We start from the raw sequence: 26786 nt of genomic DNA, 5'->3' as shown, positions 1-26786 counted from the left end.
AAGGTTCATCTCTTACAACAAGCTCCACCTTTCAAGACTGGGAGAAGTGGCTGTTTCATCTAATGCATAGAAACCAACACAGAGAATCAAGCAAAATGAAGAAACAAAGGAATATATTCAAAATGAATGAACAAGATAAAACCTCAGAAAAAACCTTAATGAAATGGAAATAAGTAATTTATCCAATAAAGTGTTTGAAGTAATGGTTATAAAGATGCTCACCAAACTCAAGAGAAGAATAGATGAACATAGTGAGAACTTCAACAAAAATATAGAAAATATAAGAAAATACCAAACAGAAGTCACAGAGCTGAAGAATACAGTAACTTAACTGAAAAAATACACTAGAGGGGTTCAATATCAAACTAGATGAAGCAGAAGAAAGGATGAGTGAACTCAAAGACAAGGCAGAGGAACACACCCAATCAGAGCAGCAAAAAAATAAATAAAAGGAAAAGAAAAAAGTGAAGATAGCTTAATGGACTTATGGGACAACATCAAACAAACTAAAAGTTTCATTATAGGAGTCCCAGAATGAGAAGAGAGAAAGGGACAGGAAATTTACTTGAATAAATATTGGCTGAAAACTTCCCTAACCTAGGGAAGAAAACAGATATACAGATCCAGGAAGACCAGAGAATTACAAATAAGATGAACCAAAAAAGACCCAAATTATAACACATTATAACTAAAATCTCAAAAGTTAAAGACAAAGAGAAAATCTTAAAAGTAGCAAGAGAAAAACAACTTGTTACATAGAGGGAAACCCCCATAAGACCATTAGCAGATTTTTCAGCAGAAAATTGCAGACCAGAAGGTAATGGCACAATATACTTTGAAGTGTTGAAAGAAAAAAAATCTTCAAATGAAGAATACTCTACCCCAAAAAGTTATCATCACTCAGAATTGAAGGAGAGATAAAGAGTTTTCCAGACAAGCAAAAACTAAAGGAATTCATTACCACTAAACCAGCCTTTCAAGAAATGTTAAAGGGACTTCTTTAAGCTGAAAAGAAAGGGTGATAATTAGTAACAAGAAAATATATGAAGAATAAATTTCACTGGTAAAGGTAAATATATAGTAAAGATAGTGGATTAATCACTTATAAAGCTAGTATATACATTAAAAGACAAAAGCAGTAAAAATAATTATAACTACAGTAATTAGATAAGAGATACAAAATATAAAAAGATGCAAAATGTGACACCAAAAACATAAAATGTTGGGGGGATTAAAAATATAGAGGTTTAGAATGTGTCCAAACTGAAATTGTTAACTTATAATAGACTGTTATAAATATAAGTTGTTATATGCAAGCCTCATGGAAACCACAAAGCAAAAATCTATGGTAGATACACAAAAGATAATGAGAAAGGCATCTAAGTATACCACTAAATAAAATCATTAAACCACAAAGGAATAGAGCAAGACAAGAAGAAAAATACCAGAACTACAAGACAGCCAGGAAATAACTAACAAAACAGCAATAAGCACACACTCTATAAACAGTTACTTTAAATGTAAATGGACTAAATTCTCCAATCAAAAGACAGGGAGTGGCTGAATGGATAAAAAAAGAAGACCCATCTATATGCTGCCTACAAGAGACTCACTTCAGACCTAAAGGCAAACACAGACTGAAAGTGAAGGGATGGAAAAAGATATTCCATGCAAATAGAAATGAAAAGAAAGCAGAGGTAGCAATACTTACATCAGACAAAATAGACGTAAAAACAAAGATTGCAATAAGAGACAAAGAAGGGCATTACATAATAATAAGTGCATGAATCCAACAACAGGACGTAACACTTGTAAATATTTATGCACTCAACACAGGAGCAAGTTAGTATATAAAGCAAATATTAACGACCTAAAGGGAGAAATAGACAGCAAAACAATAATAGTAGGGGACTTTAATACCACACTTACTTCAACAGATAGATCATCCAGACAGAAAATCAATAAGAAAACGTTGGCCTTAAAAGATACATTAGACTAGACAGACTTAACAGATATATGTAGAACATTCCATCCAAAAGCAGCAGAATATACATTCTTCTCAAGTGCACATGGAACATTCTCCAGGAAAGGTCACATGCTAGGACACAAGACAAATCTTAACAAATTTAAGAAGGTTGAAATCATATCAAGCATCTTTTCTCACCACAATGGTATGAAACTAGAAATCAATGACAAGAAAACTAGAAAATTCACAATATGTGGAGATTAAACAACATGCTACTGAACAATAATGGGTCAATACAGAAATGAAAAGAGAAATAAAAAATAACATGAGACAAATAAAAATGGAAACAAAACATACGAAAACTTATGGTATACAGCAAAAGTAGTTCTAAGAGAGAAGCTCATATCAATAAATGCCTACATCAAGAAACAAGAAAAATCTCAAGTAAACAACTTAAATGTATACAATAAGCAACTAGAAAACAAAGAACAAATGAAACTCAATGTTAGTAAAAGGAGAGAAATAACAAAGATTGCAACACAGATAAATGAAATGCAAATTAAGAGGCAATAGAAAAGATCAATGAAACTAAGAACTGGTTCTTTGAAAGAAAAAAATAGAAAAAAATTTAGCCCGACTCACCAGGAAAAAAAGAGAGAGGACTCAAATAAATAAAATTAGAAAGGAAAGAGGAGACATTACAACTCATACCACAGAAATACAAAGGATCATGAGAGACTACTAAGAACAATTATACACCAACAAATTGGAGAATCTAGAAGAAATGGATAAATTCCAACAAACATACAACCTTCCAAAACTGAGTAATAAAGAAATAGAAAATCTCAACAGACTGACTGTTAGTAAGGAATTTTAATTGGTAATCTAAAACCTCCCAACAAATAAAAGTTCATGGCCAATTTCACTGGTAAATTCTATCCAATATTCAAAGAATAATTAATACAAATCCTTCTCAAACTCTTCCAAAAAATAGAAAAGGAGGAAACTTCCAAAGTCATTTTATGAGGCCAGCATTACCATGATAGGAAAATCAGACAAGGATACCACAAGCAAAGAAAACTACAGGCCAATATCCCTGATTGCATATATTTCCAAAAATCCTCAATAAAATATTAACAAACTGATTTCAACAATATATTAAAAGGATCATACACCATGATCAAGTGTGATTTATTCAAGAGATGAGAGGATAGTTCAACATCCACAAATCAATCAACATGACATACCACATTAACAAAATGAATGATAAAAAGTGATATAATCATCCCAATAGATGCAAAAAAGGATTTGGAAAAATTCAACAGTCATTTATAGTAAAATCTCTCAAGAAAGTGGGTATAGAGGGAACATCCTAAACATAATAAAGGTCATATATGACCAGCCCACAGCTCACATCATCCTCAATGGTAAAAAACTGAAAGCTTTTCCTTTAAGATCAGAAAGACAAAGATTCCCACTCCTACCACTTTTGTTCAACATAGTTTTGGAATTCCTAGCCATAGTAATTAGGCAAGAAAAAGAAATAAAAGACATCCAAATTGGAAATGTAGAAGTAAAACTATCATTATTTGTAGATGACGTGATATTATATATAAAAAAACAATAAAGACTCCACCGAAAAACAGTTAGAACTAATAAACAAATTCAGTAAAGTTACAGGATATAAAATCAATTTACAAAAATCTGTTGTGTTTCCATACACTAATAATGAAATATCAGAAAAAGAAATTAAGGTTCTCATCAAGATGGCGCTGTGAGCAGACGTTGAACTAGCCTCCTCCCATGAACACAACCAGGTTACAACAATTTTGGGAAGAATCACCCTGGATTGAAAATTGAAAACTGGATAAAAAGAACCCCCACAACAAGGGATAGTCCTGATGAAAGCAGAAGAGGCTGTAACTCCGGCCAGAGAGGAAAAAACCCACCTTTGGGAGCAGCGGAGCTTCTCAGCTGGCCAGGCAGGAGCCAACCTAAGGTACCCAGCCCTCCCTGGAGGAGTGAGGTCCGGATCGGGGGCAATACTGCTATAATCGTCCTTCGGACTCAGCCCAGCTGAGATGGGGGTCTTACTGTCTGGCTTTGCTGGCTATTAACTGCAGCGAGGACACCCCAGAAAAGCTATCAGCTGAAAGCCGAGAAGATCCGCGTCTTAAAGGGCCCACGCACAAACTCACTCATTGCAGCAACCTAAAATCATCAGAGAGAAGGCTGACTGTGCTTTGGTGAAACAAGACTCACCTGGTGGGCTCTGGGAGCATCTTGGTGAGAGGAGGATCCTCTCCGGAGACTGAGACTTTGGTGGAGGCTGTTGTTCTGAGCTGGTCCAGGCATGCTGATACGGACACAGGTGGGGGCCATTGAGGTGCATCCCTTGGGCTGTTAGCCCAGGGGTCTGCCACACCCACTAGAGCACAGATTTAATCCAGTTCAGCCAGGGCAGGCAACTGGCCCTAGGGACAGGCCCCACCTGACAGCAAGCCCTCAGGCTACTTTTCAGCCTGCATTGACTGAGTGCCTTGATCCTCTATGGCAGGCAAAGGTGTCTGCCTCTGTGGGGCAGGGCTTGTGTGAGGACCAGGTGAACTGTGGGGGGCATTGGGGCAGAGGTGGGGGCCTCTGCAGTGTGGTGGTGGGGTATGCTCCAGGGGGTTGAGAAGTGTGCACGGACCAGGACTGTGCTGACAGTGTATGTGGTCCAGAGGGTGGTGAGGCTTATCAGTGGCAGAAGACTTGTGTTTCACAAATAGCCATAAGAAGGATCAGCCCCACTTTCCAAAGCCTGAAGCAATTGAGTGCCTCCATGCCAAGAGCTAGTCCTACTCATCTGCACTCCTAAGATAACTGACATCAGCCTTGTTGGCCTCAGGCCTATCACAACTGTATGCCCCTGAGCCTAGCAACCAGCTACACTGGGTACCAACCCAATTAAGAGGACAATTGCAATAAGAGTGTGCTAATAGACTTTGTAGCCAACAGTGCTGAGGCCCCTCCAAACAAGATTTACAAACAGCTGGCCAGGGAAGGAAAGATCAGACTCCCTGGGTACCTGCAGTGGGAGCAACCCTGCCGCAGCAGAAGAACACAAGTAGCCCACAAAGGGGTCACTCCTGGTTCTTATGGTCTGGTGCCGAGCAGGAAGCACACTGCTGGGCCTCATAAGGCATCTCATACATAAGACCACTTCTCCAAGATCAGGAGACATAGCCGACGCACCTAGTACAAAGAAAATAGCACAGAAAAAGAGTCATAATGAGGAGGCAAAGGAATACTTTCCAAGCAAGGGAACACTACAAAACACCAGAAAAAGAACTAAGTGAAACAGAATCTAGCCAACTCCTTGACAAAGAATTCGAACAAAATATAATGAGGGTGCTCACAGATATGCAGAGAAGAATGGATGAACACAGTGAGCACATCAGCAAAGAATTGCAAGACATAAAAAAGAACCAATCAGAAATGAAGAATACAATACTCAAATGAGAAATTCACTAGAGGGACTCAATAGCAGAGTAGAGGAAGCAGAAGAATGGATCAGCAAGCTAGATGAAAGATTAGAGGAAATCACCCAAGCAGAACAGAAAAGAGAAAAAAGAATTAGACAGAATGAGAAAAGTGTAAGGGAACTCTGGGACAATATCAAGCATGCTAACATTCGGATTATAGGGGTCCCAGAAGGAGAAGAGAGAGACAAAGGGGCAGAAAATTTATTTGTTGAAATAATAGAGGAAAATTTTTCTCACCTGAGGAAGGAAACAGACATCCAAGTTCAGGAAGAACTCACAGAGAGCTCCAAACAAGAGAAGCCCAAAGAGGCCCACATCAAGACATATCGTAATCAAAATGTCTAAAATTAAAGACAAAGAGAGAATCCTAAAAGCTGCAAGAGAAAGGCCACAAGTGACATATAAAGGGAAGCCCATTCAGGCTGTCAGTGGACTTCTCAGTCGAGACCCTACAGGTGAGAAGAGAATGGCATGACGTATTTGAAGTGCTAAAAGGAAAAAACCTACAACCAAGAATACTCTATCCATCAAGGCTGTCATTCAGAATGAAAGGAGAGATAAAGAGCTTCCCAGACAAGCAAAAATTAAAGGAGTTTATCATCAAGAAACCAGTTCTACAAGAAATGCTGAAGGGACTTATTTAAGTGGGAAAGCAATGACCGCAAATAGAGATAAAAGAAAAAAATTATCAAAAAAACACAAAACACCAAGAAGAAAAAACAGGCAATAAAATCACTTGTAAGGTAAAAGTATAGTAAAGGCAGCAGATCAACTACCTGTGAACATAATATGAAGGTTAAAAGACAAATGTACTAAAATCACTTATTTCAATGATAAGATGGTAATGAATAGACACACACTAAACAAGAGACTATATATGATGTGAAAAACATATAACGTGGGAGGAGGGAAGTGAAAAAGTAGAGCTTTTAGAAAGAGGTCAATAGACTGTTATATGCATAGTATATTAAATAAGATCCTCATGGTAACCACAAACCAGAAACCTATAACAAGCAGGAAAAAAAGTAAGACAAAAGACATCAAACATATTACTAAAGATAGCCATCAAACCACAGGTGAAGAGAGCAAGAGAAAAAGAAAGGAACTGAGAAGAACTACTAAAACACCCAAAAAAAGGAAAAAGTGACAAAATGGCAATAAATACATATTTATCAATAGCTACTTTAAATGTCAATGGACTAAATGCTCCAATCAAATGCCATAGGGTGGCCAACTGGATAAAAAAACAAGATCCATGTATATGCTGCATACAAGAGACATACTTCAGACCTACAGACACTCACAAACTGAAAGTGAAAGGATGGAAAAAGATATCTCATGCAAATGGCAAAGAAAAGAAAGCGGGGGTAGCAATGCTTATATCAGACAAAATAGACTTTAAATCAAAAACTGTAATAAGAGACAAAGATGAGCACTACATAATGATAAAGGGAACAATCCAACAAGAAAATATAACACTTGTAAATATCTATGCACCCAACATAGGAGCACCTAAATATATAAAGCAATTATTAACAGACATAAGAGGAGAAATAGACAGTAACACAATAATAGGAGGGGACTTTATCACTCCACTTACACCAATGGATAGATCATCCAAACAGAAGATCAATAAAGAAACACTCGCCTTAAAGGACACATTAGACCAGATGGACTTAGTAGATATATACAGAACATTCCATCCAAAAACCGCAGAATACACATTCTTTTCAAATGCCCATAGAACATTATCCAGGTTTGATCACATATTAGGCCACAAAACAAGTCTCAAAATTTAAAAAGATCAAAATAATACCATGCATCTTTTCTGACCACAAAGGTATGAAACTGGAAATCAACTACAGAAAGAAAACCAGAAAAGCCATAAAAATGTGGAGATTGAACAAAACGCTACTGAACAATGATTGGGTCAATGAAGAAATGAAAGAAGAAATACAAAAATTCATGGAGACAAATGAAAATGAAATCACGACATGCCAAAATCTGTGGGATACAGCAAAAGTGGTTCTATGAGGGAAGTTTATAGCAATTCAGGCCTACCTCAACAAAGAAGAAAAATCCCAAATAGACAATCTAAAAGTGCACCTAAAGGTACTGGAGAAAGAACAACAAAAAAAACCAAAATCAGCAGAAGGAAGGAAATAATAAAAATCAGAGCAGAAACATAGAGACTAAAAACACAATAGAAAAAATTAATGAAACCAAGAGCTGGTTCTTCAAAAAGATAAACAAAATTGACAAGCCCTTAGCTAGACTCACCAAGAAAAAAAGAGAGAAGGCTCAAATAAATAAAATCAGAAATGAAAGAGGAGAGATTACAACGGACACCTCAGAAATACAAAAGATAATAAGAGAATACTATTAAAAGCTATACGCTAACAAATTGGATAATCTAGAGGAAATGGATAAATTCTTAGAAACATACAACCTTCCAAAACTGGACCAAGAACAAGTAGAAAATTGGAATAGACTGATCACCAGTAAAGAGATCAAAACAGCAATTAAAAACCTCCCAAAAAATAAAAGTCCAGGAACAGATGGCTTCCCTGGTGAATTCTACCAAACATTCAAAGAAGACATAATACCCATCCTTCTCAAACTCTTCCAAAAAGTTGAAGAGGAGGGGAGGCTTCCTAACTCCTTCTACAAAGCAAACATTATCCTGATACCAAAACCAGACAAGGAGAACACACAAAAAAAGAAAATTACAGGCCAATATCACTGATGAACATCGAAGCAAAAATCCTCAACAAAATACTAGGAAATCGAATACAACAGTTCATTAAAAAGATCATAGATCATGATCAAGTGGGTTTCATTCCGGGGATGCAGGGATGGTTCAACATCCACAAATCTATCAACGTGATACACTACATTAACAAAATGAAGAATAAAAATCACATGATCATCTCAATAGATGCAGAGAAAGCATTTGACAAGATACAGCATCCATTTATTATAAAAACTTTGAATAAAATGGGTATAGAAGGAAAATACCTCAACATAATAAAGGCCATATATGACTAACCCACAGCAAATATCATTCTCAATGGAGAAAAACTGAAAGCTATCCCTCTAAGAACAGGAACCAGACAAGAATGCCCACTGTCACCACTCTTATTTAACATAATATTATAAGTCCTAGCCAGAGCAATCAGGCAAGAAAAAGAAATAAAAGGGATCCACATTGGAAAAGAAGAAGTGAAACTATCACTCTTTGCAGACGACATGATTTTATATCTAGAAAACCCTAAAGAGTCCACTAAAAAACTTTTAGAAATAAGAAAGGATTACAGTCAAGTTGTGGGATACAAAATCAATGTACAAAAATCGGTTGTGTTTCTATACACTAACAACGAAGTAGCAGAAAGAGAAATTAAGAATACAATCCCATTTACAACTGCAACAAAAAGAATAAAATAACTAGGAATATACTTAACAAAAGAGGTGAAAGACCTGTACACTGAAAACTATAAGACATTGTTGAAAGAAATCGAAGAAGACACAAAGAAATGGAAAAATATTCTGTGCTCTTGGATTGGAAGAATTAATATTGTTAAAATGTCCATACTTCCTAAAGCAATCTATAGATTCAATGCAATCTCTATCAAAGTTCCAACAACATTTTTTACAAAAATAGAGCAAAGAATCCTAAAATTTATATGGAACAACAAAAGACCCCGAATAGCCAAAGGATTCTGGAGAAAAGAGAACAAAGCTGGAGGTATCACACTCCCTGATTTCAAATTATACTACAAAGCCATAGTAACCAAAACAGCATGGTACTGGCACAAAAACAGACACACAGGTCAATGGAACAAAATTGAGAGCCCAGAAGTAAACCCACACGTTTATGGACAGCTAATATTTGACAAGGGAGCCAAGAGCATATGATCGAGAAAGGAGAGTCTCTTCAATAAATGGTGTTGGGAAAACTGGACAGCCACATGCAAAAGAATGAAAGTAGACCATTCCCTTACACCATGCACAAAAATCAATTCAAAATGGATTAATACTTGAATGTAAGACCTGAAACCATGAGACTTCTAGAAGAAAACATAGGTAGTATGCTCTATGACATTGGTCTGAGCAGCATATTTTCAAGTCACATGTCTGACCGGGCAAGGGAAACAAAAGAAAAAATGAACAAATGGGACTACATCAAACTAAAAAGTTTCTTCACAGCAAAGGAAACCATCAACAAAACGAAAAGACAACCTAACAATTGGGAGAAGATATTTGCAAACCACATATCAGATAAGGGGTTAATATCCAAAATATACAAGGAACTCATACAGCTCAACAACAAAAAAACCAACAATCCAATTAGAAAATGGGCAAAAGATCTGAACAGAGATTTCTCCAAAGAAGATATACAGATGGCCAACTGGCATATGAAAAGATGCTCAACGTCATTAGCTATCAGGGAAATGCAAATCAAAACTACAATGAGGTATCACCTCACTTTGGTCAGAATGGCTATAATTAACAAGACAGGAAACAACAAATGTTGGAGAGGGTGTGGAGAGAAGGGAACACTTGTTCAGTGCTGGTGGCAGTGCAAACTGGTGCAGCCACTATGGAAAGCAGTTTGGAGTAGCCTCAGAAAATTAAGGATAGATATTCCATATGATCCAGCTATTCCACTGCTGGGTATTTATCCAAAGAACTTGAAAACACAAAGGCATAAAGATACTTGCACCCCTATGTTCATAGAGGCATTATACACAATAGCCAAGACTTGGAAGCAACCTAGGTGCCCATCAAGGGACGAATGGATAAAGAAGATGTGGTATTTATACACGATGGACTACTACTCAGCCATAAGAAATGATGAAATCTGGCCATTTGTGACAACGTGGATGGACCTTGAGGGTATTATGCTGAGTGAAATAAGTCAGAGGGAGAAAGTCAAATACCATATGATCTCATTTATAAGTAGAAGATAAAAACAACAAAAAAACCCACATAGCATTGGAGATTGGACTGGTGGTTACCATTGGGGAAGGGGGGGAGGGCAAAAGGGGTGATTAGGGTCACATGTGAGGGGATGCACTATAATTAGTGTTCGGGTGGTGAACCTGATGTAATGTATACAGAATTTGAAATATGATGTACTCCAAAAAATATAAAAATTAAAACAAAAAGAAAGAGAAATTAAGAAAACAATCCCCTTTACAATTGCATGAAAAGGGATAAAACACCTAGGAATAAATTTAACCAAGGAGATGAAAGACCTGTACACTGAAAACTATGACATTGCTGAAAGAAATTTAAGACGCAAATAAATGGAAAGATATTCTGTACTCATGATTGGAAGAACTAATAGTATTAAAATGTCCATACTACACAAAGCAATCTACAGATCAATGAAATTGCTATTAAATTCCAATGGATTTTTTTCACAGAAATAAAACAAACAATCCAACCACATTTCAAGATTTACAAAGCTATAGTAATTAAAGTGGTATGGTATTGATATAAAAACAGATATATAAATCAATGGAACATAATAGACAGCACAGAAATAAACTCATGCATATACAGTCAATTACTTGATGACAAAGGAGCCAAGAATGCACAATGGGGAAGGGAAAATCTCTTCAATAAATGGTGTGAGAAGAACTGGACAGTCACATGTAAAGAAATAAAATTGGACAACTGTCTTACACAATACACAAAAGTTAACTCAAAATGGATTATAGACTTGAATGTAAGACCTGAAACCTTAAAATGCCTAGAAGAAAACAGGCAGTAAGCTCCTTGACATCAGCCTTGGCAATGCTTTTTTGGATTTGACACCAAAAGCAAAGGTGACAAAACTAAAAATAAACAAGTGTTACTACATTAAACTAAAAAACTTCTCCACAGTAAAGGAAACCAACAAAATGAAAAGGCAACCTACAAAATTGGAGAAAACATTTGTAAATCATATATCTGATTAGGAATTAATATCCAAAATATATAAAGAATTCAGGGCCCAACACCATGGCCAAGTGGTTAAGTTCACTTGCTCTGCTTCAGCAGCCTGGGGTTTTTCCACTTCAGATCCTGTGTGCAGACATGGAACTGCTCATCAAGCCATGCTGAGACAGTGTCCCACATAGCAGAACCAGAAGGACCTGCAACTAGAATACACAACTATGTACTGAGGGGACTTTGGGGAGAAGAAGAAGAAAAAAAGAAGATTGGCAACAGATGTTAGTACAGGTGCCAATCTTAAAAAAAGAAAAGGAATTCATAAAACTCAATAGCAAGAAAACAATCAAATTAAAAAATGGGCAGAGGATATGAATAGACATTTTATCAAAGAAGACACACAGATGGGCAACAGGTGCATGAAAAGATGTTCAACACCACTAATTATTAAGGAAGTGTAAATTAAAACCATAATATGATACCATCTCACACCTGTTAGAATGGCTACTATCAAAAAGATAAGGAATAAATGTTGACAAGGATGTGGAGAAAAGAGAACTCTTGTGCATTTTTGGTGGGAATGTAAATTGGTGCAACCACTATGGAAAACATTATGGAAGTTACTCAAAATATTAAAAAATAAAACTACCAGGTCATCTAGCAATTCCACTTCTGTATATTTATCCAAAGAAAGCAAAAACACTAAGTCAAAAATATATATGCCCTCCCATGATCATTTCAGCATTATTTTCAATGGCCGAGATATGGAAACAACCTAAGTATCCATCAATGGATGAATGGATAAAGAAAATGTGGTATATATACATAATGAAATATTATTCACCCATAAAAAATGATGAAATCTTGCCATTTGTGACAACATGGATGGACCATAAGGGCATTATGCTAAGTGAAATAAATTAGATAGAGAAAGATAAACACTGAGTGATCTTGCTTATATCTGCAAATCAAAAAAAATAAAAAACTATAAAACCAAACTCATCAATACAGAGAACAGACTGGTGGTTGCTAGATGGGGTGGGGGGAGTGGGAAATATAGGTGCAGAGAGTCAAAAATTACAAACTTCCATTTATAAAACAAGTAAGTCAAGGGATGTAATATATAGCATGAGCACTGTAGTTAACAATACTGTTTTGTGTATTTGAAAGTTGCTAAGAGTAAATACTAAAAATTATCATTACAAGAATAAAAATTTTGTAACTATGTATAATAACAGATGTTAACTAGAGTTATTGTGGTGATCATTTTGCAATATATACAAATATCAAATGATTATGCTGTATACATGAAACTAACATAATGTATGTCAATTTTACCTCAACAACAACAACAAAAATATTATAGCTGAGACATAAAATAGAATTTCTAAAGTCTGGGAGGAAAATCTAGGAAGAAATTGTCTTTGGGAAATTAGGGCTACCAAAAATGTCTATGTACTCTGGAGAATTTTCAAATTTCCAAACATGCCCAGGGTAGGATACGTGCTCAGAAAACACCTTAGGAGACCCAAAGCTTTCAACTTTGGTTGATCTTTGGCCTCAGTGTAAGGAGAAAGGAAAGGATAAGGCAAAGTTGTATATAGCCTGGCTAACTGCTGAAGGAGTGCCCTGTACAAAACCAATCTGCAAAGACTGGGAGAGGTGGTTTACCTTTGTTTTTTTTTTTAGCTTTTGGAACTAAAGGAATTCCCTGCTCAAACTCAAGCTAAACATAAGCTATAGTAAGAGAGAGTTTAGTGACCACACATGACAAGGAATACAGTCTTTGCAAAAATTGTCTGGAAAATTCACTAAACAAATAGACAAGTGCAGCATTCAACAGTCAAAAACAGCAAACCCTGTGTAAAGGAGAAAATTTTGATTTCCAGAGTTAGTATATTATAATATGTAAATTTTACAGGAAAGTATGATGTATTCACTGGGAAAAAATGGACAAAAACCATCCATAAGGAAGCCCAGTGATAGGACTTACTAGACAAATGTTTTAAATCAACTGTCTGAAGTATGCTTAAAAAGCTAAAGGGCAACTATGCATAAAGAACTAAAAGGAATCAGGGAATTGTATATTAAAAAAGTGAGAGTAACAATAAAGAGTGAGAAATTATAAAAAAAGAACAAAATAGAAGCTCTGGCGGTAAAAATAAAACTGAAAGAAAAAATCCACCAGAGGTGTTCATCAACACATTTGAGTAGGCAGAAGAAAGAATTGGCAAACATGAAGATAGGAAAATTAAAGTTATTGATTCTGATTACCACAAAGTAAAAAGAATGAAGAAAACTGAACAGAGCCTAAGGGATCTATGTGATACCATCAAGAACACCAACATACACATTATGGGAATCCCAGAAGGAGAAGAAAAAGAGACATGGGCAGAAAGAATATGTGCACAAATACTTGGTGAAATTTTACCAAATTTGATGAAATATATGAATCTACACACCCAAGCTTAACAAACACTAAGAAAGGCAAACTTAAAGAGATCCACACTGAGACATTATAATCAAATTGTTGAAAGACAAAGATAAAGAGAATCTTAAAAGCAACAAAAGACATACAACTTATCACATATAGGGTCCTTCATAAGATTAACAGCCAATTCCTCATCAGAAACTATGGAAGTAGAAGATATTGAGATGACATATTTGAAGTACTGAACGAAAAAACGACCTGTCAACAAAGAATTCTATAGGTGGCAAAACTATCCTTCAAAAATGAAGGAGAAATTAAGACATTCTAGATAATAAAAATCTGAAAAAGTTTGTTACCAGTAGACTGTTACACAAGAAATGATAAAGACAGTCCTTCAGGTTGAAATGAAAGGACAGTAGAAATAATGATATCCATTAAACATAATCACGTACGTAAATATAAAAGCCAGTAGTATTTCAATTTTGGTTCGTAACTTCACTTTGCATTTCCTACATATTTACAAGACAAATACTTAAAAGTAATTATCAACCTAAGTTATTGAGCACACAAGTATAAAGAAATAGTTTGTGTCAACAACAATGTAAAAAGGGGGCTGAGCTGTATAGGAGCATATTTTCTAAATGCTATTGAGGCTAAGCTGGCACCAATTGTTATAAATTTAGAATATCAATTATAGTCTCCATGGTAACCACTAATACCTAAAGAAAGACAAAAAAGGAAATGAGAAGTGAATAATAATGATACACTATAAAAACTCAACCAAACACAAAAGAAGGCAGTAATGAAGGAAATTCGGGACAAAAAGGTGTAAAATACACAAAAAGAAAAGAGGAAAATGACACAAGTAAGTCCTTCCTTATGAGTAATTATTTTTAAATGCAAACAATCAAATGGCAGAGATTGGCATATTAGATAAAAAGGCATGACCCAGCTATATCTTTTCTACAAGAGATTCACTTTAGATCCAAAGACACAAAGAGACTTTAAATGGAAAGAATGGAAGAAGGTATTTTATGCAAATAGTAACAAAAATACAGTTGATGTGGCTATGTTAATATCAAACAAAATAGACTTTATGTCAAAACCTGTTACAAGAGACAAGGAAGGAAATTATATACTGATAAAATAGTCAATTCTTCAAGAAGATATATTTATAAACATATATGCACCAACTAACAGGGCTCCATAATATATGAAGCAAACATTGACAGAGTTGAAAGGAGAAATAAACAATTCTACAATAATAGGAGGAGACTTCAAGATTCCACTTTCCATAATGGATAGAACTAGATAGATGATCAATAAGTAAATAGAGGACTTGAACAACACTACTAAAAAACCCTGATCTGGGGCCCACCCAGTGGTGTAGTAGTTAAGTTCACATGCTCTGCTTTGGTGGTCTGGGGTCCACAGGTTTGGATTCTGGGTGTGGACCTAGCACTGCTTGTCCAGCCACACTGTGATGGCATCTCACATAAAATAGAAGAAGATTGGCACAGATGTTAGCTCGGTGACAATCTTCCTCAAGCAAAAAGAGAAAGATTGGCAACTGATGTTAGCTCCGGGCCAATCTTCCTTACACACACACACACACACACAAACAGATCTAATAGACATATACAGAACGTTTTCAACAAAGTCCAGGATCAGATGGCTTCAATGGTGAAATGCACCAAACATTCAAAGAAGAAATAACAGGAACATTTCTCAAACTCTTCAAAAAAACAGAAGAGAGAACACTTCCTAATGTATTCTATGAGTCTAGTATACCCTGCCACAAAAGTCTGATGAAACATTACAAGAAAAGAAAATTACACAACAATATCCCTTATCAATATAAATACAAAAAATCTGAAAAAATACTAGCAAATCAAATACAACAACATAAAAAATTATGGCAGCAATGAACAATATGAAAAATAAATTAATAGAACAATTCCATTTACAATAGCATTGGAATTAATAAAATACATATGAATAAATTTAACCAAGGAGGTGAAATACTTGTATACTGGAAACTACAAAACACTGCTGAAAGTAATTAAAGATGGCCTAAATAAACAGAACAATATCCTGTGTTCTTGGAACGGAAGACTATGTTAAGATGGCAATACTACCCAAAGTGATCCACAGATTCAATGGAATGTCTATCAAAATTCCAACAGTCATTTTTGCAGATATGAAAAACCTGATTCTCAAATTCATACAGAACTGCAAGTGGTCCCAAATAGTCACAACATTCTGAAAATAGAACAAATATCCATTGACAGATGAATGGATAAAAAAATGTGGTATATAAATACAATGGAATAGTATTTATCCTTCAAAAAGAAGGAAATTCTTCCATTTACAACAGCATGAATGAAGCTGGAGAATATTATGCTAACTGAAATAAGCCAGTCACAGAAGGACAAATACTGCATGACTCCACTTACATGAAGTGTCTAAAATAGTCAAACTCATAGCAGCAGAGAATATAATGGCAGTTGCCAGGGGCTGAGGGAGAGAGGAAATATGAAATTGTTTTTCAACGGGTATGAAGTCTCTGTTATGGAGGATCAATAAGTTCTAGAGATTTACTGTACAACATAGTACCTATTGTTAACAATAAAGTATTGTGCACTTTAAAATATGTTAAGAGAATAGATCTCATGTTAAGTGTTCTTATCACAAAAAACAACCCCCAACAACTCACAAAAGAACACAAGGAAATTTTTGGAGGTGATGGATATGTTTAGTAACTTGAGGTGTAGTGATCATATGCTTATGTCCAAACACATCAAGATATATACATTAAATGTATTCATTTTTTTGTATATCAATTATACCTCAATAAAGCTAAAAAAAAAAAGACACACACACAAAGAACTCACACATCCTTATTTCAAATCTTAATACAAAGATACAGTTATCAAAGCACTGTGGTAATGGCATAAGGCTAAACATATTGATCAACAAAATAGAAATGAAAATCCAAAAATAAACTCATAAATCTCTGGTCAATTAATTTTTGACAAGGGTGCCAAGACTATTCAATGGGAAAAAATAGTCTCTTCAATAAATGCTGCAGGGACAACTGAATATCATCATGCAAAAGAAGGAAGTTTGGCTTATACTTCACACCATATAAAAAAATTAACTAAATTTTGTTCAATGATCTAAATATAAGAATAAAAATCATGAAACTCAGAATAAAACAGAGAGATAAATCTTCATGACCTTGGATTTAGCAACAGATTTTAGATATGACACCAAATGCACAAGTAACAACAACAAACAAATGGATTAACTGGACTTCATGAAAATTAAAACATTTTGTGTATCAATGGGCATGATCAATCAAGTGAAAAGACAACCTACAGAATGAGAGAAAATATTTGCAAATCATATATCTGATAAGGGTCTAGCATCTAGAATATATAAAGAACTTTTAAAACTTAACAAAAAAAAGGACAACTCAATTTTTACAAAATGGGTAAAGGATTGGAATAGATATTTCTCTGAATAAGATATAAAAAGGCCAACAAGCACTTGAAAAGGTGCTCAACATAATTAGTCATCAGTGAAATGCAAATCAAAACCACAATGAAGTATTACTCATTCACTAGGATACATATAGTAATAAGTGAAAATAACTATTGGTGAGGATGTGGAGAAATTAGAACCCACATGCTTTGCTGATGGGAACATAAAGTGGCTCAGTCACTGTGGAAAACAGTTTAGCAATCTCTCAAACAATTAAACATAGAATTACCTTATGTCCTTGCAGCTCCAGTCCTAGGATATAACCCCAAATAACTGGAAACGTACTCAAACAAGTGCGTGTAACACATGTTCGTTGCAACATTATTTACAATAGTGGAAAGGTGGAAACAGCCAAAATGTTCACCAAAGGATTAATAGATAAATAAATGAATATTATTCAATCATAAAAATGAATGAAGTTCTGATACATGCTACAATGCGTATGAATCTCAAAACATTACACCAAGTGAAAGAAGTGAAATATTCATGAAATATTCATAATATACATGAAATATTTAGTATAGATAAATCCGTAGAGAAGAACACAGATTGGTAGTTGTCAGGAGCTAAGGGCAGAGGGGAATTAGAGAAACTGCTTAATGCGAAGGGGTTTTACCTTGGAGGGATGGAAATGTTTTCCAACTAAATAGTGGTAGTTGCACGACATTGTGAGTGTGCTAAATGATACTGAATTGCTCAACTTTAAAATTATTAGTATTATGTTAAGTGAATTTCACCTTAAAAATTATTTTTAAATGATATATTTATTACATGCTTGCTGTAGAAAAATTGGAAAACAGAGAAGCATATAAAGAAGAAAATAAATATCACTTGTATTTTCTCTATCTAAAGATATTTACTTTTAATGTTTTAACTATCATTATAATATTATTTCCTTGGAAGTATGTTTAGAATTACAGAAAAATGACTAACATTACCTTTGGAATTAACTCATATATACTGAGGACTGCCTTGAAATGATTACCTACTATAAAGTCCAACCTGATTAAAATTAGTGGCAAAGTCTTCCCTGAGATGAATTAGCATCCAGGTAGAGATTCACATCCAGATTAAGTGAACTGAAAGATGAAGCTGTGGATTCTCCTCTCCCTTTTCTGTGCTTTGGGTTAGAACATCTCCCCCAGGGAGTCAGGGTTCTTTATGTAGGAATGCAAAGACCCTCAACTCTGCTTTTAGGAGCATGATTCAGAAACAATGAGTAGAACTAAGTAGACTGCCTTCCTATCTTCCAGTTCCTATATTTTTCGAAGATGGTAATTAGAAGAACAAAGAAGAGTCTGCCTTGAAATAAAGATAACACTTTTACTTCAATCAACATTATTAAAATCTTTAAAAGGAAAAGAATAGGTGAATTCAAGTCAATTTATAAGATTGATGAAAAAAACTGCAGCACTATAGTCTAAAATTAACAGAATTTGGGAGGGAAATGATTATGCCATGATACAGATAAGTTCCCTTAATAGACACCAGAACTTTTTCCAGATTCCTTTTTAACAAGTGCTAGATGGTGGTTAAATAAGATGACCTTTGAGGTCCTTTTCTACCTCGAGATTTTTTAATTCTCTTAGTTGGTAGTGGGAGAGGTGTCCATACTTAAACCAGTATCTTCACTGTCAACTCTATGTACACACATCACATGCATTCACACTTTCATACCTTAGTAATAATAACAGTTTACATTGTTTAATATTTTTTAATTTACTAAGTGCTTTTACATATGCCATCTCATTGAATCCTAGCAATGGTACTGTGGGATGGATGGCACCATCCTTGTTTTATAAATGAGGAAACAGACTCAGAGAGAGGATTATTCACTTCCCTCTTTTCTCTACTTAGACACTTTACAAGACCCACCTTAGGTACTATATCCTTCATGAGGAAGACAGGGACTGATTAAGATCCAACTTGAATTCATATCACCCTTCCCTGAATTCCAATTGCACTTAAAATGTTTTATTTATTTTACTACTAAAGTGTTATTTCTTCTTTGTCTGTCTTGTTCTGTGTGTTGTACAAAGAACTGTATAGATTTCACAGTTGATGGGTTTGAATCCTGACCTTGCCACATACTAGCTATGTGGCTTTGGGCAAGTTGCCTAAATTCTTTGAACCTGAGTTCCCCTATCTGTGAAATGAGGATGACAATCTCCTCACAAGCTAGTTTTGCATATCAAATAAGATAACGGATGTAAGGTATCTTTCCACACCTCCCATCAGGCTTTAAGCCCCAGGTGGGCAGTGGCCATATCTTAAATCTCTGTTGCCTCTCCAGCAGAGTTGGGTTCTTAGTAAATATTTGATTCCTACTTTTTCATGGACTGGAAAGACTTGGAACGCTTGTTTTTGGAAGAGTAGGATTCTTCATAATGCATATAGGCTCATCATCAAGAATCTTTCAATCTAATGTACCTAAATCTCTTTTGCTGGATCTGATTAAAACTTTAACATGCTAATAAGCAAGTTAATGCCTTCCACATTCACAAACCATTTATTTGTCAGAGAAATGGAGTTTCTTTAATTTTAATGCATAGGCTTCCCAGAAACTACACATTTTCTGAAATCATTAATAATGATTTTAGGCAAACTCTCCATTGGTGGCTTTTGTTGTTGCTATGACATCAATAACAAGCAGCTACTTCATTCATTGATGAGATAACTCATTTTAAACTCCTTAAAGCCTGCAATTATATTTATTGGAGGGGCAATTAAAGAAGCATGGGGAAGGAAAAGTAGGGAGCACAGCAGTTGCCACAAAAGTCTATGCTAACACAGTGAATGTGATAAATGATCCCCAGATAAATGGATACCTTCTTATATACCATCCTTTATTATTACTCTTTCTATTGCATGCCTGAGGGTGATAGCTTCAAATATTCTATTTTCTTCCAATGATATTAAAGTGTGTTACAAATACCACTTCTTAGATCTTTCATAATCTATGGAGCTCTGAAAGATGTGTTTATATTCTATTTGTGCAATGGCTTGAATGTGGTTAGCAATTTCAGTCTCAAATATGAAGACTTTTTAAAGGAATATAAAAAAGTTGTCTTTATTCATTACTTTTAACATATGTATAAAACAGTAACTCTTTTCTTTTAGATGAGTTACACTTATTCTAAGCCTGGATAAAATCCCTTAGGCAGCTTGGAGTAGTGGAAAAAACATTAGGCTTAAAGACAGACCATAGTTGGATTTCTGGCTGTGTTATACTAGCTATGTGACTTTCTGCAAACCTTTGAGCCTCGGTTTCTTAATTTATTATGAGATTCTTAATTTATTATAAATTCTTTGAGCCTTACTTTCTTAATTTATTATGTGAGGATAAATGATGAAATCTCATTATTTGGAGACTCAAATGAGATGTTAGATGTTAAAATACTTTGAAAATATAAAAGATTATGTTAATTATACCACAATGAAGCTATTATTGCAAGTGAATGTTTATTATGACACAATGCATAAACAATTTGTGTATTTTTTTCTTTTTTCCTTTTGGGGTGTAAAATGGCATCCTAAAATCTAGACAATTTGAATATTTTTATTATAATTAAAAATAGGAGGGTAAGATGTTGGGGGTGGGCACAGGGGGTGAAGGGGAGCACTTATGTGGCGATCGACAAGAAATAATATACAACTGAAATTTCACAATGATGTAAACTACTATGAACTCAATAAAAAAAATAGGATCACAGAATGTTGATGCTGGAATAGACCTTGGAGATAATCTAGTTCATCTCACATCACTGTATAGAGGGGAATCTTGAGGCCAAGAAGGAAATGGGGCATGCTTTAGGTTATGCAATTAGTCAGTAGTGAAACTAAGATGGAACTCCTCTTTTTTCCAGTCCCGTGCCTTTCCTACTGTACCACAATACCTCATTGCAATGGTCCTTTTTTTTTTTTAAAGATTTTATTTTTTCCTTTTTCTCCCCAAAGCCCCCCAGTACATAGTTGTATATTCTTCATTGTGGGTCCCTCTAGTTGTGGCATGTGGGACGCTGCCCCAGCATGGCCCGATGAGCAGTGCCATGTCCGCATCCAGGACTTGAACCAACGAAACACCGGGCCGCCTGCAGCGGAGCACGCAAACTTAACCACTCGGCCATGGGGCCAGCCCCTTGCAATGGTCCTTTTTGGATTTTGCTATGAAACTACTGTCCATCCCCAACTTTCCCTTCATTGCCCTAAACGAATATATTAATATGCATTGTTAAGAAGGCTTCTCCTTGAGGAGAGATCACTTTACATGAAGAGAATAACCTAGGAGGCAGTTCTTTCATACATTTTTACCTTCTTGCCAGTATCTTGTCTATTACTGAGTGGCTCCTGGTGCAATAGGTAGGAGAGCCAGGAAATGTGACACAATGAGGGGCATACCATTCTTTCTCAGGAATACGCAGGCCTTGGTCTTGCAGGGAGAAACAAAGAAAAAATGTTACCAACAGTGGTAAGTGTTCCCTTAGTGTTTATTTGATTCCCTTTCATCTTGCCTTGCGATACAATTTTATTGTCTACAAAGTACATTCAATTTATTATCTTAAGTTATTCTCACAACAACCATATGAGGTAGTGATTATTATGCCCATATTATAAATGAAAAACTGAGACTCATAGAGATTAATTGAATTACCTCAATTTACCTAGTCAGTAAATAAGAGGCAGAGTTGAAATTTCAATTCAGATTCTTTGACTTCAAATCAAGGGATCTTGTCGTTGTACCATGGTTACCTATAATTTTGACATAGTTAATGAATTCTGAAAAATTCATTAATTAATAGTTAATAATTAAAAAGTTAATAAATGTCATGTGGAATAAGCTCTAAAGGATGTAACAATAAAAATAGACTAATATTTCCACCTTTCTTTGAAACCGCCAAAACATTTCTAAATTGTAAAAATAAAAGAGGCTTAAATTCCTTAGACTGAAAAGTGTCCAAGAAGTATGTACATGAGTCTAGAATCACTCAGAATAAACCTTGTGTTGCTGCTTTAGCTAAATAAATTAGATCTTAAAACAGAAGTCTTCATTTCTACACTTACAAAAGATATACCTGCCCTGGAAAATTTGGTTTCCACTTACACAATATATGGAAAAAGGAAGAATAAGGAAAAAGAAAAAAAGTCAGAACCATAGCTGTTTCATTGCTAAGAATAGTTGCTTCTTTCTCTAGTTCTAGTTTTTCTTCAGTTGTATATATTGGGATTGCTGAAGCATTTTCTGAATATACTGTGTGAAAAACTTTCCTCAGAAAACTAAAATGAAGTAGAGGTACAATTCTTCATAAGAAAACCATGAAATGATATAGTCATAGTTTTCTCTTAGATAATTAGTCCTCTCTAAGCACAGTGTTAGAAGTCAGAGAGACCTGGATCTAAAACACAACTCTGAGGGGCCGGCCCGATGGCGCAGCAGTTAAGTTCGCACGTTCCGCTTCTCGGCGGCCCGGGGTTCGCTGGTTCGGATCCCGGGTGCGGACATGGCACTGTTTGGCAGCCATGCTGTGGTAGGCGTCCCACGTATAAACTAGAGGAAGATGGGCATGGATGTTAGCTCAGAGCCAGGCTTCCTCAGCAAAAAGAGGAGGACTGGCAGTAGTTAGCTGAGGGCTAATCTTCCTCCCCCCCCAAAAAAAACAAAAACAAAACAAAAAACAAACAAACAAAAAAACACAACTCTGAACTTAATGGCTTTATGACCTTAGGCGAGTTAAATAACCTGTTCAGGACTGTTTTCTATGTGTAAAATGGATTTGATAACAGTACATACATCATAGGCTTGTTATGAGGATTAAATGGGATAACACATGTAAAACTCTTGGTACTTGATTAGTAAAGCTCAATAAATGATAGTTCCTTTTCTTTCACTCCCTCTGAGGCTGATTTCCTGTTACAAATGCCTACGTTCTTTTCAACCTAAGAAGATAATCTTGTTAGTTGTCTTTTTCAGATTTTCACTACTGTTTTGATGAATCAATTTTTCTGAAAGAAAGCTTAACTTTCTTATAAAAGTAGCCTCAGCTTTTCTTATTATAAAATTAATGAGAATCTTCTTATTATAGTCTACACTTTCCAACACACACATGCACACACAAACACACACACACATCCCCCTCAACAACAAGCAGCAAAGTACTCATCTTTTAACATCACAGACTTTTCCACTACCTGGCACAGAACCTCAACAAGGTCAATTCTTCTTTGGAGGCCTGTAGTTTACACCTGTATTCCTTACTTGTGTGGCTTTTTCATCACATCATGGCTTTTATCCTCTCTTGCTGAGGCAGAAATGTCAAAAAGAGTCCAAAGCCTTGGGGAAGGGAGATTCCAATAAAGTTGCATGAGCGGAAAGCAAACCTATGGTGAAAACTCAATAAATAATCCTCTGAAAGACATTTTACCCATTTAAAGTTCAGTACTATAGTCAGGGCAGTGAGAGATTTGGATCTCAAAGGTTGATAGTTCTTTTCAATAACCGTTCTAATCTGAGGTGTAGCACTTCTTTAGTCTCTTATATGTAGTCACACTCAGAATCTTCCACGGGCCTAAGAGAACATATCTCATGACTGTGGATAAGACTCATCTAAAAGAACAGTAGCACACACACACCCCAACATGCATTTAAAAAATGGATAAACAATGAATTTAAGGAGAGCCAATTTATCTAGACTTTTTATAAAGTAGCAGAATGTTTCCAGTTAGGTCACATTGCACATTAGGTATGACTATTTCCTCTTGTTGATCTTCTATGTAAAACAAAATAAGATCATAAATCTTAAAAGACCACAATTTAGAATGATGGAATAAATGAGAAGCAATAAAGAAAGTTAATATATTGAGGTATATGAGAAAGTCATTTTGGCTTAAAACTAATTCAACTTGAACCTTTTTCCAGAATGGCCCAATGTGGCCTGTCTAGCATACATTGTGCATCTGCTTTAAATATTAAACAATATCCCAAAGCAAAGAATTCTGCCTTTAAAGATAGGGATGAATACCTCCCCCTCATATCAGCATTTCTTTAAAGATAAGCATTCCTTCCCAGAAACCAGGGTCAGATTGACCTGCTGTAGATAGCAAAACATCTTGTGACTGTAATAAAAAGAAAAAAGTATTCCTGCCATATTTGATGTATGTTTATTGTTCCAAAAAAGTATGTAACCAAGCTGCACACCTCACTTTTCTGGAGTTCTTCCTTCCCTGGTGGAGGTTGCTCTCCCAGGCTGTAGTTCTCAGAATTGGCTCATATATTAAACTAACATCAATTTTGATCTATAGATTGATTATTGGTTATTTACATTGACATTTCTAAGTGTAATTTGGCAGAATTTCAGAGAAGCCCACCTGAGACCACCTGGAATCTACTTTGAACTGGTGCTTGGTACCAGCACAGGCCCATTGAGCTCCCTAGTTTCATTGCATTCTTCAAGTGCTCCTGAAACCTGGACCTCCTTATTTAAGTCAAAGGTCCAGAGTTTTATATGATCTGTTTTAAGTCTTAAGACTGGATGTCTTAAGGGGATACTGGTACATATCCTAGATAAGAGGAATCTAGGGGGAATTTTCTAGGAAAGATGAAACTAGGGGCAATTTCCTAGGCTGGGGGAGCCTAGGGGGAAATTTGGAGTGAATGGGGCAGGCTCACCTTTTAAATTTAGCTTTAAATTGGAAAGAATGTTATCTACAAGGTCTGAACAAACTGCTTGACAATGAAATGAGAGTTTGAACTTGTTTAACTCCAAAAAGAAGGGACATCAGCTCCTTCTAACTGAAAGGCATTCTCAGGTGACTGAGAACCTAGTGAATGTGTCAGAGGATTGATCCTAGTGATGTGTAGTGGTCCCATAGGGAATTCCATTGTGATCATTCACATTAATTAATTAGAGGCTCATCCAGGGATGTGAGCATTAGGATTGGTTGTCTGGTGCTCTGAGCCTCCGTGGTAATTTTAAACTGCCAATGGGAGGTTGTTCATGGCCTTTGTAGGAAGTGATGCTCACAAGCACTGTCCTTAGAAATTGTTCAGATTTTATGCCTTTGTGTTTTCAAGTTCGTTGGATAAATACCCAGCAGTGAAATAGCTGGATCATATGGTAGATCTATCCTTAATTTTCTGATGATACTCCAAACTGCTTTCCATAGTGGCTGCACCAGTTTGCACTGCCACCAGCACTGAACAAGTGTTCCCTTCTCTCCACACCCTCTCCAACATTTGTTGTTTCCTGTCTTGTTAATTATAGCCATTATAGTAGAACAAAATTAAGGGAAAATAGGAAATTGTGATTCTAAAAGCTAACCAGCTCCTGAATGGGGAGCCTACCCTTGGAACTCTGGCTGCCTTCATGTAGAATATGTATGGAGGTGATACTTGCAAGTGTGTAACAAAATGGGGATAACTGTAAATGGCTGGATCTTTGGATCAACATAACCTGGGATAATTTAAAATAACAGTTGCCACTTTGGGGCTCCTTTGAGCCTCTAAAACTTGTCTTTTGCACACTAGATTTATTAACAGAGATTAAATGCAATCTTTAATCTCTAAAGAGTCAAGCATGCCACCTTCTGGCACAATTGCTCAAAAACTAAAGGTTCCAGAAGTTATAAATATTTACAAAGAACAGCAAAATCTCACTAAGCTTGTTCTGTGTCATGAGAGCTTGGCTTGATAATTGTCAGGCTGGGGGTCCCAAAATAAGGTCATACAAAAATGTAATTGCACCCAATTTGTAGTCAGAGATGGTCCAACAGACATATGGGTTGCAGTCCATTTGTGGTTAAGGTCCTACCAAACTGCTGCTAGCCCCAGGGGAAGTACATTAGCCATTAGAAGGAACATTCCAATTAGATAAGATCATTTATGAAGTGCCCTTAAAAGCAAAGGCTTCAAAATTCCAAAAAACCTTATTGAAAGTTTTGTTGCAAAAAGCTAATAAAAAAATTAATTAAAGGGACCAGCCCAGTGGTGTAGTGGTTAAATTTGCACTATCCATTTCAGTAGCTCAGGGTTTGCAGGTTTGGGTGCTGGGCACAGACCTACACACTGCTCATCAAGCCATGCTATGATGGCATCCCACAGACAAAACAGAGGAGTATTGGCACAGATGTTAGCTCTCTGGCAATCTTCCTTAAGCAAAAAGAGGAAGATTGGCAACAGATGTTAGCTCAGGGCCAATCTTCCTCAAACACACACACAAAAATTTACAAGAAGTACTTAAAAGAAAACTCTATTAAGTCATAGCTTTACAGACATCCCTGTAAGCTACCTTCAAAGGAGGGAGCAATATGAGCCCCTCCTGGAGTTATGAGACTCTCAGTTTTCTGGGAAACTGCTGTGTTATTCCTTTAAACTGTCAAGAGA

The 26786-nt window shown here is 35.8% G+C and overlaps 1 protein-coding gene across 2 annotated transcripts in view; it reads right to left on the bottom strand.

Moving 5' to 3' along the window:
• ZC3H12B (zinc finger CCCH-type containing 12B) overlaps positions 1-26786 on the bottom strand; it is a 405422-nt gene that overhangs the window by 56528 nt on the left and 322108 nt on the right. The gene's annotated exons all lie outside the window — the stretch shown is intronic.

This window comes from Equus caballus, chromosome X, assembly GCF_041296265.1.
Source record: "Equus caballus isolate H_3958 breed thoroughbred chromosome X, TB-T2T, whole genome shotgun sequence".
Lineage (NCBI taxonomy): Eukaryota > Metazoa > Chordata > Mammalia > Perissodactyla > Equidae > Equus > Equus caballus.
Note: the sequence above shows the minus strand (reverse complement) of the source record. Positions and strands in the feature narration are given on the sequence as shown.